General features: G+C 46.2%; 1 long non-coding RNA gene across 1 annotated transcript in view; it reads left to right on the top strand.

Moving 5' to 3' along the window:
- Window positions 1-43: 43 nt before the first annotated feature.
- The window catches only part of LOC114603933 (uncharacterized), a 29,347-nt gene continuing 18,714 nt past the window's right edge, over window positions 44-10,676 (top strand). Inside the window, exon 1 of the long non-coding RNA XR_003708186.2 lies at window positions 44-149. This is a non-coding gene — a long non-coding RNA (uncharacterized LOC114603933). The remainder of the gene's footprint in view (window positions 150-10,676) is intronic.

Here is a 10,676-nt window from a genome sequence, read left to right as displayed (position 1 = left end):
TTCCTCCTCTCTCTGCCCCGGCTCTCCCTTCTATAGCGCCTCTCCGCTGGCGCGAGGGGGCGCGGAAGCTTCTGCTGAGAAGATGGGAAGGTGACGGGGAAGGGGGGGGGGATAGAGAGGCGAAGGCGGCTCTGGCGCTTAACGAGCAGGTGAGAGCGCGCGAGAGAAAAAAGGTCCCCTTCGGGACGACGACGCAGGAGAGGAATGGCGCGCGAGAGGAATGCGAAGAGGCAGCCGGGGAGGCTGCGGGGGGCGGAGGGAGACGCCAAGGGCGCGCCGGGGAGGGAAACCGAAGGCAAGGGCAGCAGACTTTGGGGGCAGGAGGCGAGCCAGGACAGACCCAGGGAGACGAGACCCAAGGCATTTGGGCACCCCACCATTGCGCCCTCGCTGCCTGCCAGGCAGTGGCGTAGCGAGGGTTGTCAGCACCCGGGGCAAGGCAAGTAATTTGCGCCCCCTAACCCGTGGATTTGCGCCCCCTAACCTGTGGATTTGCCCTAACCCCAGATGTTGCGCCCGGTGCGGCCGTCCCCCCCTGCACCCCCCACCCTACGCCACTGCTGCCAGGGAATCAGGGGAAGGGAAGATCTACATCAGGAAGGGGTGAGGAAGCGTGACATCGAGATCTGTTGTCCCAGTGGGTCCTGCCACCTGAGGCGGTCACCTCACCATGCCTCATGGGTGGGGCAGCAGGGCTGTCTTTAGCATATGCACCACTGGGGTGCAAAGATGCGCCCAGCGCCCCCAAATTTAGTTAATTCCGCGTGCACGGCGCCGTTGAGAATGACAAGTGCCATCCTTGAGTCTGACAAGTGCCACAGTTGTGAATGTCAAGCGCTGCCACTGGTGTGGCAGGTCTTTGGTAAATGGGCGCACAAAGTTGAAAGTCCTTTAGTGAAACAGTAGGCATACATTTCGGTGATACCTAGGTATATGTGTATTTTGTTTTTCTAGCTTGATCAAAATTATTTATTATTTCATAACAGGTAGATAGTTAAGAGCTTAGGTGGCTTCAGCAGCGGGCATGGTCATCCCCCAGAATTTGGCACCCAGGTGCCCCACACCCCTGCACCCCTGGGTAAAGATGGCCCTGTGGGCCGGCTCTGGGCAAGCTGCCCTGCCTCACCGGGTTGCCATGGGACTGGGTTGCCAAGCTGCCATTTTATATTACTGGTTTGCATCCCTCCTTTTTCTCCAAGGAGCTCCAGCTTCTCCCCCTCGTAATTTAATCCCTCACAACCAGTGCTATTTTTCTAAAAAAAATTGGTGCCAGAACTCATTGTGAACGCCTCCCTCGTTCTCTCGCATTACAGAGCCCACCTGAGAGGTGAGTTCCAGCTAGGGGGGCAAGGCCTGCCCACAACATTTAGGCTGAGACACAGGAACTGGTCATCCAGTGAGGTTCACTGCCCTGTGGGGATTTGAACCCTGGTCTCCACACACACATAGCCTCAGGGCCTAGTCCCTCACACTGAGCACTACAGCAGACAGTGCCCCTGCAGGCAATTCTACATGAGGAGCGCTGTGGGAAATTGTGACACCTAGGCGTGCGGTGGGGCTAAGGCAAGCACCATGCCTGATACCCATAGGTTTGTGACAGGGCATTTTCTTGGGGCTCTACATTTGGTCTCCCACCCGTGAGTGAACCCCTATGTGCTTGGCCCTCATTGGGCTGAATGTTGTCCATTTTTATTATAGTTAAGCAATATGATGCAGTAAGTTGATTTTATTTTTACAAATATTTCTAGACCACCCCTCATGCAAAATATGCCTTTAGATTACAGTCTGTCATAGTTACCTGTAAATCCACTAAAAATCAATCCTATATCTTTGCTATATTGCAGCAGTGCAACAGAATCCTGTACAGCAGTGGTTCCCAGTTAGCTAAGTACTGCAGACCCCTTGGTTTTTTTTTCAAAAGTCAAGCCATGGCCCCCCATTTTTGAAAATGTTGATATCTCTATGGTAGTTTTTGTTATGTTAATGGTGCCACAGACACCATGGGTGGGTTGTGCAGACCTCCTGGGGTCCACAGACCACCAGTTGGGAACTACTGCTGTTCAGGTTTACTTGGAAGCAAGTCCCACTGTGTTCATTGGGGCTTGCATTTAGCAAGTCTGATTGAGATTGCAGCATCCTAACTGCATGTAATAGGCCAGGGAGTAAACCCTGTTAAATGGAACAGCAAACATGCATAAAATTGTGCTGTTAGTATTGGTGTTCTGAAAGGCACCAGATCACCTTAGCTACTCCTACAGAATTACATGTTTCCTGCTGCTGTAAACTGAGCTGAAACGTACTTACAGACTTTGAGAGGAATAAGAGGGCATGAAATTTGATGCAGAACTGGGGACCAGTTTAAAGGAACACACTTTCGTCCCAGATTCTGAATAGTGGATTTCATTAAGATATCTGTGTGAGAGAAAGTAAGAGAAACAGAACCTAGACTATTTATATATAGCAGGCAGGGGTGGGCTTTGGTAATATGGTGCCTTGAGTGAGGCAAAAATTTGGGCCCCCCCCCAAATGTATCTTCTCAGTTATGGATCTTATCAATGTGGTACCAGCTTGTCACCCTGCATGGGGGAACTTCTACACTCTCCTAAATCTGATGCTGCAGCAGGGAAGGTGGGAACCTGTGGTGCTCTGCATGTTGTTGGACATTTCAGCATGATCAGAGATGATGGGGGATGCAACCCAACCACAGCCACAGGTCCACAGATTCGCCACCCTGACATGAAGCATTTAAGGATAGAAGCAGGCTTGGTTCTCAATGGCTACAATCTGGGACACAGTTGTGGGGAGACTAAATCTGCCTCTTACCCCAGAGAGTAGGGCCAGTGAGGAATATAGTTTGAACCATACCTCATATGCAACCCTTTGGTTTCTCTCATATAAGTGAATTGCCGCCATTCCCTTGGTTAAAAAACTTGACATTCATGGGAGAGTGGGGAGGAGATGCGGGGAAATGAAGTGCTGCCTTTGTAGACAACACTGCCGTGTCTCTGATTTGATTGCCTGCTGTGTTTTCTGTGACCCAGACACCTGACAGCTTCATGAATAATCCTTTTAACAAATGAGAAGCCAGATGTCTGACCTAACGTGATACTGAAATACATTGCAAGAATTTGTGCAGAAACAAAGAAGAAAATTACAACTTATGCTTTTTAAAAAATCTGTAAGTGTTGCCCTCATGTTCACTGCTGGTGAATATCATGCCAGGGCCCTCTGCTACAACCACTCTTGGCACACATTTAAGCATGGCAAAAGATTCCCGTAAACATCTACAATGCATGCAAAACATTAATACCCATCCATCAACTGGAATGGTTGTGTCTTTCAATGGCCCTGTGTCTTTTTCATCGCATAGTGTACCGCTGTAGCAACCTCCCCTCTTCATTGGCAGTTTCATTGTTCTTGACAGGGACACTGTGTATCAGAACCTTTGCCCAGCGTAAGTTCAGACCTGGTGAGGAAAAGATATGACAACCTTTTGTTAGAGATAGAGTCTGGTGAAATCCAGAATTCTGCAGCCTTGGGGACTTCAGACCAAAGCAAATGTGGGTAACTTCAGCCAATGGAGGTCCACTGGTTAACATGTTAGCATTATCGTGTCTCCAGTGTTCAAAACTCCCATTGTTCTAGGTGCATTTTCAACAGGGGGTGTCATTAGCGTGAGCAGTTTCTAAGCTCTGGCTGCAGTACTGCACCCAAAATTCCACATTAAAACTGCAGAGTGGAAGAAAAGGAGGGCCTTTTTCTGCCTCCCCACTTCCAGTTACTCTCTGAAGACTGGAGAAGAGACCCTCTTAAGAATATTAGGGGGGTGGGCAGGGGAAGGACTAGACCATGTGAAAACAGAATGTAATATTTTAGCTGCAGTTCATTCATTTTCAGCTTTGTATTCTTGTTATAAAAAGCCCATTCAGACATTCCGTTGTTGCGCCCATAACCTAGGTTTAAGGTGCCATTTGGCTCCTGGCTTTCATATCTCAGTTTCTAACACTGCCTATCTGTACTGAATCCTGGATGGCTTCCAGACAACCTGTTTATTTGAGCATTCATCCTGATTTGTTTTCACAAGGCTTGTGTAGAAGTTACCATATATGATGCCTGCTTTTTATTGAACAAGCATTCATCCTGATTTGTTTGTGCAGAGGTTACAGGTCTCCCTGATAATCGATTGCTAATCCCACACTTTTTAGTGTATTCTTTCAATCACTTACTTCAAAAAGTCTGGTTTGTTTAGGGCTTTTAGGTGGGTTTGTTGCATTAGAGCACCACAATCCACATTGATCACACAAACCTAAATTTACTGGTGTGTACTTTAATCCTCCCCATGAAATAGTAACAGTCTGCAGGCTGTTGTGTCTTTCCTGCTTTGGGGACATTAACAGGAAATGGTCAGAAGCTTGGTATCTTAGGACAGTAGTTGGGAACCTTTGCCCCTTACTCCCATCAGCCTCAAGCAGCATGACCCATGAACCATAGGTTATAGGAGCCATAGTTCTAAAACATCTAGAGGTGATTCCTGCCCTAGGATACTGGTTTGAGAAGTTACCATAAACCTGAGAATATGACACATTTTCACTCCACATTCTCATAGAGCTAACTCACCTTGCCACCTGATTGTCACCTTGCTGTACACTGACTGAATTAAAGTTTTTTTTTTTTTTAAAGACTATCAATGTCTTTATGATCCAGTGTCATCTTAATGAACCCAAAGCAACATGTTGGTTAAACATGCATTCTACTAGTGAATAAGGCAAAACTTATTTCACAAAGAAGTGTTGGAACAGGACAGAACAATTATAATGGCTATGCAACTCACAGGAAATAATATATTTTACTGATCTTCTTTCATCGCATGGATATTGTGACAACTGAAGGGATAATGATGCTAACCAGATTTGCATGCCTGTTCTACAAATCGTGCAACTGTGACTATAGCTATAGATTAAATGCATTTCCCTGTTTTTGATTGAGAGCTCTTAATCACTTGAGCTCACTTCATTCTTACAAAAGCCATGAAATAACCCAGTGTTTCCCAACCTTTTTTGGGCAAAGGCACACTTGTTTCATGAAAAAAATCTCGAGGCACACCACCATTAGAAAATGTTAAAAAATTTAACTCTGTGCCTATATTGACTATATAAAAAGTACAGTGGTGCCTCGCAAGACGAAATTAATTCGTTCCGCAAGTCTCTTCGTCTTGCGAGTTTTTCGTCTTGCGATGCACGGTTTCCCATAGGAATGCATTGAAAATCAATTAATGCGTTCCTAGGGAAACCGCCTTCAGACCAGGTCCGGGGACAGTCTGTCCCCCGACCTCTTCTGAAGGCTGGGGGGGGGGGACAAGAGCTTTTCTTCCCACTGCCAGCCTTCAGAAGGCTGTTCTGAAGGCTGCCGGTGGGAAGAAAAGCCCTTCTTCCCACCTCCCGCCCCGCAAGCTCCGGGGACAGGAGGGCTTTGCTGCCGACCACCAGCATTTTAAAAGCCCCTGCTGTCCCGGGGCGATTTTAAAATGCTGGCGGGCGGGAGCGAAGTCTCCGCTGCCCCGAGGAGATTTTAAAATGCTGGGGGTCGGCAGCGAACGCTTCGCTCCCGCCCGCCAGCATTTTAAGATCGCCCAGGGCAGCGGAGAAGTCTCCGCTGTCCCGGGAAGGCAGGCGGGGGGAGCAAAGACTTTTGCCCCCGCCTGCCTTCAGAAGAGGTCCAGGACCTCGTTCCGATGCCCGGCGGCGGGGTGCGAGGTTCCCGCCCCACCGCCCGGCATCGGGGCATCGTTCCGATGCCGGTCGGCGGGGTGCGAGGTTCCCGCCCCACCGCCCCGCTTCGGAGCAGCGCTCCGAAGCGGGGCGGCTGGGGCAGGTGTTCCCGCCCCACCGCCCCGCTTCGGAGCAGCGTTCCGAAGCGGGGCGGCTGGGGCAGGTGGTCCCGCCCCCCCGCCCCACTTTGGAGCACCGGGAGAAGCGATCTCCCCGCAGCCCCTTGCTTCAGAAGAGGTCCGGGGGCAGCGGGGAAGAAGCGCTGCGCTTCCCGCTGCCCCCGGACCTCTTTTGAAGCAAGGGGCTGTGGGGAGATCGCTTCTCCCTGCAAACCCTTGCTTCAAAAGAGGTCCGGGGGCAGCGCGAAGCGCTTCCCGCTGTCCCCGGACCTCTTTTGAAGCAAGGGGCGGTGGGGAGAAGCGATCTCGGGCGACGCGGCGCGCAGGCGCACTGCTCGCTCCTCTTTCCGCGCAGGCGCCTTCTCTCGCTCTTTCGCCTCCTTTTCTTTCTCTCTCGATGGTCCGCCTACAAAGGAGCGAGGGAGGCGCCCGCCATGTTTGGATTTGCATCCAGCAGGAGATGCCGCCGCCGCCCCGCCTCTCCCGCCTCCCTCCCACGGCACACCAGGCAAGGTCTCACGGCACACCAGTGTGCCGCGGAACACCGGTTGGGAAACACTGAAATAACCAACCTCTGAAGGGGAAGGTGTAGTGTTTTGGAAGTTTTATCATTATAGTATTTATCAGTATAGTATTGGAAGATCTCATGGTGAGGTCATTGTGGTTGCAAATAATCTCATGTTTACCATTTGGATTCTCCTCTTAAGAATTGAAATGAAAAAGTGTTTACATACCTGCTTTGATTCTGTTATTTGCAGAGTTGTTATGTTGTTCTCACTTGGCATCATTAGTAGTTTCAGTTTCCTCCTTTGCATTTCCTCTCCTAGTCCAAGTTGTTCCTGGTTGCATAGATTCTATCTTTAGCAAGTTTTTCTTCTTCAGGGGGCTTTGGTGATGAATGCTGACTTTTCTACTTGGTTCTTTGTAACTATTCAGCTCAGCCAGATAACTTTCCTTATCTGTTCTGAAATAGGTGATATGTCACTGAATCAGACAAAGTTGAAGGAAGGAGGCCAATGCTTGATAAGGAGTTAGAATGAATGGGAGCTGGAGGATGGCTAATGTCCAAATGCAATCTCACATTTCAAGAGCTGTGAACTTTACCTGCTCCCCTCCACTATCAATCTAGCTGTAGTATTTTAAATATTTTTAAAATAAGATTTCTTACCTGCCCTTCACAATACAGGCCAAGGCAGATTACAGCAATATAATCATATAGATATAAAAACAAATACAAAAGATGCAATCATAAAAACAAGTAAAACAGTCCCAACCAAAACAAAACAGTATAGATTCAACAACAGAAAGCTGAAACTGTCAAAGGACTTGTTAAAGGGGTACATCAGTATACTGAAGTAGATGTGAAAAGAGGATGCTAGACACATTTGAGTAGCAAAGGAGTTCAATAATTTAGGGGCTGCCACCAATAAATCCTTCTCCTCTCTCCCGGTACTTTGATATTTTGGGGTGCATCCCATTCTTTTCCAGACACCTTACCCCTCCCTCAATGACGACCCATAGTAGCTGACATATCTTCTTTCTCCTGCCTTAAATTTTAGCCAGATCCCTCCTTGTCTCCTCCTTCCCCGTGTTCAGAACTCCCCGTCCTCCATTGTCTCTTCGGGAATAGTCTGTTCTGATCTCAGCAGAAAGGCACTTGCCACTTACATTCCCTCAAGGAAAATCTTTTTAACCATATTAAAAGGGTTCTAAAGAACCCCGTATAAAATAAAATGAGACTAATTACAGGGAAGCAGGCATTTTCGCTTGCTTCTCAGTGGTTCTGGGGCATGATCTAATAGGTCCTGTAGGTATTTGTGAAAGGCTGGGAGTCCTGGATGCGCTGCTCTGTGCCTTGCTTGCCTTTTCCCACCTGGCCTGCGAAGGCGGGGCCCTGACTGACTCCAGCTACAAAAACTAAAGCTGCTGAACTGACTCTTGCGCTGGGGTATTATTTAGAGGGAGGTTGTTGCAGTTATTGCTATTAATTTTTTGTATCTTTATTTTTAGATCTTATTAATATTTATGTGGAAATCGGTTGGTTGTGTCCTTTTTGATGTGTTTTATTTATTGTTTACAATTACTTTTGTTATGTTTGTAATTATGTATTTTTTCATGTTGTAAGCTGCCTTGAGCCTGGTTTTAACTATGGAAAGCCGCCTTACAAATAAAATAATGAATGATTGGGGATGCTAGCCCCCAAGGCAACAAACAAAAAAGTCACAACCAACTCCATCGTGAACTCCTGGCCCCATGGCACTTCTACGTTATGCTAAAAATAATAATAATCCAAGCCTTTTTTCTACCTGATTTCCCTCTACCATGGGAAAAGTAAATGTAATCTTTCCCACGAAATTTTAAACGTTTTAATTGTTTTATTGCATGGTTTTATGGTTTTACTGCTTTAAACTGCTTTGATATATATTTTTATGATATAGTGGTAAATAAATATTTTCATAAATAACATTTTCCTTATTCTCATCATCATGCCCACTTTAAGGCACTCTAGAGAAAGAAAAAAAATGCTACCTTGCATGTAACTTTTTCTCTTCCTGGCTCTTCCACTTTCCTCACAGCAAAGTCAAGTCTCTAAGATGCCGCCTCATAATTCCATATAAGGCCATGCCCCACCTCTGTTATCTCTTCTCTATAAAATAGCAGTTAAGCATATGGTCCAAATAACATGTGGGTGGTTTATAAACCCATTCTTCTCTGTATGTATCTATACTGGTGTTTCAAGCTGTAAAAGATAATTCTTCTAAATCAATGTGGACCATTACCATGTGATCTTATGCCTAAACCCCATTACTCTTTTGTAAAGAGCTGGCCTCGCAGAATAAGCACCCTCATATTTTGTTCTTATTGGTCAGTGCTAAATGCCCCAGAGTAAGCAATCATAGCCAATGCATGTTTTTTCCCCATGTGTACACAATTGTATTCAGTAAAGATCCCAAGATGTGTATTCTTCAAATTAGAATACATATGTTAAGAAATAGGTTAGCGTGCATTTGTGTACAGATATGATAGCAAATCTAGTAGCAGTCCATGAAGCATATTTTGATACCAACTGCAGAGGGTATTTGAAGACATTAAGGAGCCACCTAATTTTTACCCTGAACTAGCTGGCTATAGTACATTAGGAAGAGATCTATCCCTCTTCACTTGGCACAAGAGAATAGCATAGCACAGCTTGTAATAATAACCTGTTCTTTGAAAGTTTCCACAATTACTTTGAAGCAAGTGGCACAATGTGGGGGGAAATATACCCAGGATTCTAACCAAGTCCTACACTCTTGCCTGCATCACTTGATAGGTGTGTGGATTTTTCTAAAAGTATTTTGGGCTTTGGCACCTCTTAAGACGATATATTTTTCACACAGGCCAGATTTGTTGTTGTTGTTTACTCATGTCCGACTCTTTGTGACCCCATGGACCAGAGCATGCCAGGCACTCCTGTCTTCCACTGCCTCCCGCAGTTTGGTCAGACTCATGTTGGTAGCTTTGGGAACACTGTCCAGCCATCTCGTCCTCTTTGTATCCATATGTTTTCCCTAAATTTGGGATTTATATCTGGGGAAAGTTTAATAATAATAATAATAATAATAATAATAATAATAATAATTTATTATTTGTACCCCGCCCATCTGGCTGGGTTTTCCCAGCCACTCTGGGCGGCTTCCATAGAAACCAAAAAACACTAAAATATCATACATTAAAAACTTCCCTGAACAGGGCTGCCTTAAGATGTCTTCTGAATGTCAGGTAGTTGTTTATCGTTTTGACATCTGATGGGAGGGCGTTCCACAGGGCGGGCACCACTACCGAAAAGGCCCTCTGCCTGGTTCCCTGCAGCTTTGCTTCTCGCAATGAGGGAACCGCCAGAAGGCCCTCGGCGCTGGACCTTATGGAAGAAAAGGGTTAAATTTCATCTTCTCCAGTGCAGTGGTCCCAATACAATGTAGGGGTTCCAACAGCTGTTTTAGAGGAAATATTACATATATAAAAACCAAGAGATTATCCTAGATCATCCAGGCTGGTTCTTATAAACAGAATGCCTATATGGCAGCATCCTGGATACCCATTTGGGCACTATATTGTGACGGGCACTCCAGTGGTGAGAGATTTCATGGGTGCATTGTCAATGACAATGTGTAGATCACTGCCAGTTGTTTTTTTTATACTGGGAATAGATCGCAGTCTCTCGGGAGTTGCACAGGCCTGCTATAAAACAACAACAAGCAGTTGTGTAGCCTCATGACATGTGAATAATCCCCTGGCAACCGTAGGGCTCAGCAAGAGGAATCAGTATTTTGAAAGTGCTGCTTCATACAACGAAGAAAACTCACAGTTCCATCATTCACAGAGCACATCTTTGTTGTTTGAAGGGCATATGCCTATCTGAAAAGATATGCTAAGCACACCTCCAGAAGCTGAAACTGGCCAGAGCTTTTGGGCATATGGTGTTTACCATGATTGCTCCAGATTGTGGCTTTGGATATTCTGAACAAGTGTGGGGAGAGGAAACACGTCCCATATGTGCTGCCTTTGCCTCTAGTTGCTAAGAATATTCACAGCCACTCAAAAGCTGCAACTCTAAACATGCTTCCTAGTCCCACACTGAATTCAGTTGGGTTTAGTATCAAGCAAACATGGATATTCATAGTATTTAATAGGAAACCTCTGCAACCAGGCAACCGTTTTTGTCATCTGTTAGAACCTGTTTTATTGGTTAAGTTAATAAATTATTTTCCTTCTTTCTGTAATACTTAAACTATTAGGAGAAATAAAT

Source organism: Podarcis muralis, chromosome 9 (assembly GCF_964188315.1).
Source record: "Podarcis muralis chromosome 9, rPodMur119.hap1.1, whole genome shotgun sequence".
Taxonomy (NCBI): domain Eukaryota; kingdom Metazoa; phylum Chordata; class Lepidosauria; order Squamata; family Lacertidae; genus Podarcis; species Podarcis muralis.
The sequence above is the reverse complement of the archived record's forward strand: the minus strand, read 5'-3'. Positions and strand labels throughout refer to the sequence as shown.